General features: G+C 35.6%; 1 protein-coding gene across 5 annotated transcripts in view; it reads right to left on the bottom strand.

Annotated features, from left to right (window-relative positions):
* The window catches only part of LOC147571541 (pleckstrin homology domain-containing family M member 1-like), a 32,659-nt gene that overhangs the window by 7,763 nt on the left and 21,485 nt on the right, over positions 1–3,411 (bottom strand). The window lies entirely within an intron of this gene.

The raw sequence follows: 3,411 nt of genomic DNA, 5'->3' as shown, positions 1-3,411 counted from the left end.
TTTTCACTTAGTTGTTGATTTAGATTTGTTTTATTGTCTTCTTAAGTCAGATTTATTGAGGTATAAAATTTACTCTTTTTAAGCGTACAGTTTGATGAGTTTTGACAAACGTGTAGTTATGTAAGCACCACCACATTTGAGACGTAGACCATTTCTGTCACCCCAAAAGGCCCCTATGTGCCTTTGCAGCCAATCCCCTTTTGTCACCACCAGCCCTGGCAACCACCAACCTAATTTTTGTCCCTATAGTTTTGCCTTCTCCACAGTGTCTTATAAATGAAATCATACAAGGGGCACCTGGGTGGCTCGGGCAGTTAAGCGTCCGACTTCAGCTCAGGTCATGATCTCGCGGTTCGTGAGTTCAAGCCCTGCATCGGACTCTGTCCTGACAGCTCAGAGCCTGGAGCCTGCTTCGGATTCTGTGTCTCCCTGTCTCTCTACCCCTTCCCCATTTGCCCTCCATCTCTCTCTCTCTCTCAAAAATAAATGAACATTTAAAAAAATAAATAAATGAAATCATACAGTATGCAGTCTTCTGTGATTGGTTCCTTTCAGCATAATCCTTTTGAGATTCATCCATGTGTTTTTTTAACTTTTTAACGTTTATTTATTTTTGAGAAACAGAGAGCATAAGCAGGAGAGGGGCAGAGAGAGAGAGAGAGAGAGAGAGAGAGAGAGAGAGAGAGAGACACAGAACCCGAAGCAGGCTCCAGGCTCTGTCAGCGTAGAGCCCAATATAGGGCATGAACCTGCGGAACATGAGATCACGGCCTGAGCCAAAGTCGGTCACTTATCTGACTGAGCCACCCAGGCACCCCAGAGACTCATCCATGTGTTTGCACATGTCAGTAGTTCATTTCCTTTTTATTGCCGAGTAGTATTGCAGTTGTGAGGATATACCAGTTTGTTTATGCGTTCATCAGTTAATGGGCATTTGAGTTGTTTCTAGCTTTTTGGCCTTTATGAATAAAGTTGCTTAAAACACTTACATGCAGGTCTTCGTATGAGCATATGTTTTCATTGGGGGAGGGGGGGAGGGGGTAAAATACCTAATGGCAGGATTGCTACATCATATGCTAAGTGTATATTTAACTGTTTAAGAAACTGCTTACCTGTTTTCTAAAGTGGATGTACCATTTTGCATTCCAGCCAGCAGTATATGAGATCTTCTATCTATCCTTTCTTCTAATGTCTTGATCTATTTTTCATAAGGTGAATGTTGGCCTTAAAATTGAGTTGGGAAGTAGTCCCCTCTCTTCAATTCTCTAGTACAGTTTGTGCAGAATTGGCATTATGTTTTCCTTAAATGTTTGCTAGAATTCACCAGTGAAGCCATGTGGGCTTGAAGCTTTCTTTGTGAGAAAGTGTTAAACTACAGATTTTATTTTTGTAATAGTGCTACTTAAATTACATACTTATTTTTTGGAGTAGTTCATGTCTTTCGGGGAATCTATTTCATCTTGCAGTTGTTGACATAAAGTATTTTATAATATTCCCTTATTATCCTTTTAGTATCTGTAGAATTGTAGTGATGTCATTCCTCTCATTTTTGATATTGATAACTTGTGTCTTCTCTTGTCTTTTCTTGATAAATCTGGCCAGAAGTTTATCAGTTTTACTTATCTTCTCTAAAAAGTGCCTTTTCATTACACTGACTTCTCTATTTTTGTTTTCCTTTTTAAAAATTTCTGCTTTGATCTTTATCATTCCATTTTCTCTCCTTACTCAGTGATGAATTTCCTTTTCTTTTTCTAGTTTCTTAAAAGTGGACACTGGGGAAGATGAATACTATATGAGCAACATCCCACATGTTGACATGTGTTTTCAGTTTCAGTCGGTACAAAATAGTTTTTAATATCCATTTTGACTTATTTGACCAATAGGGTTCCTTAGGAGTGTATTGGTTAGTTTCTAAATATTTGGAGATTTTACAGATCTGTTAATTTGTTATTTAATTCCATTGTGGTCACAGAACAATATGTTGGATGACTGAAATCCTTTTAAATTTATTGAGGCTTGTTTTATAGCCAATGAATTCTGGTAATAGATGAGAATATGGTCTATTTTGATAAATATTATGTGCCCACTTGAAAAAAATATGTAGTCTGCTGATTTGGTGTGGAGTATTCTATAAATGTCAACTAGGTCAAGTAGGTTGGTAGTATTTTTCAAGTCTGATGTATCATTACTCATTTTCTATATATTTTTTCTGTCAATTATTGAGAGAGGGGATATTGAAATCTCCAACTATAATTGTGTACTTATGTGTCCCTCTTTCCTATTCTCCTTAATATATTTGGAAGTTCTATTATCAGATACATAAATTTTTAAGTTATGTCTTTTCTATTAGTTGACATTTCTATCACAATGGAATAACCTCATTTATCCCTGGTAATATCTTCGCTTTGAAATTGACTTTGTCCTATAGTAAATATAGCCACTCAAGGTTTCATTTCATTAGTGTTAGCAAAGCATAATTTCTTCCATATTTTTAACCTACTTATATCTTTGTATTGAAGATGAATCTTATAGACAGCATATAGTTGGCTTTTGCTTTTTTATCCAGTATGACAACTCTATCTTTTAATTAGGTGATTGCACCATTTATAGTTAATGTAATTATTTATAGGATTACATTTAAAGCTACTGTCTACTCTTTTCTATGTATCCCATCTGTTCTTTGTTTCTTTTTCTTTTTCTTCCTGCTCTTGGGTTGATTTAGTACGTTTTATTATTTTTTGGTGGGGGGATAAATAGTTACAACTCAGGTTTTGTTATTTTAGTAGCTGTTTAATGGTTTGTAGTGTTCATGTTTAACTTATCACAGTCTATCTTCAAATGATATGATATGATTTCATGAATAGTATAAGAACCTTATAATAAATAGTGTACTTCCATTGTTCCCCTCCTGACCTTTGTGCTGTTGTTTTCATACATTTTACTTTTAGCACACCATATTATTTTTTTTGTTTAAATAGTCAATTATCTTTTTTTATTTTTTTATTTTTGAGAGAGACAGAGTGCAAGTGGGGGAGGGGCAGAGAGAGAGGGAGACACAGAATCTGAAGCAGACTCCAGGCTCTGAACTGTAGACACAGAGCCTGATGTGGGGCCTGAAATCACAGACTATGAGATCATGACCTGAGCTGAAGTCAGATGCTTAACTGACTGAGCCACCCGGGTGCCCCTCAATTATCTCTTTTATTGAAGTATATATAGATCATGTAATATTAAATTAGTTTCAGGTGTACAACACAGTGATCTTTTATATACATTATGAAATGCTCACAACACAGTGATCCATTATATACATTATGAAATGCTCACCACAATAAGTATATTACAGTATTATTGACTATATTCCCTATGCTGTACTTTTCATCTGGTGACTTATTTATTTTATAATTGCAA

This window comes from Puma concolor, unplaced genomic scaffold (assembly GCF_028749965.1).
Source record: "Puma concolor isolate L17-30 unplaced genomic scaffold, mPumCon1.1.hap2 unalloc_scaffold_22, whole genome shotgun sequence".
In the NCBI taxonomy this organism is placed as follows: domain Eukaryota; kingdom Metazoa; phylum Chordata; class Mammalia; order Carnivora; family Felidae; genus Puma; species Puma concolor.
This window is presented reverse-complemented; position numbering and strand designations above follow the sequence as displayed.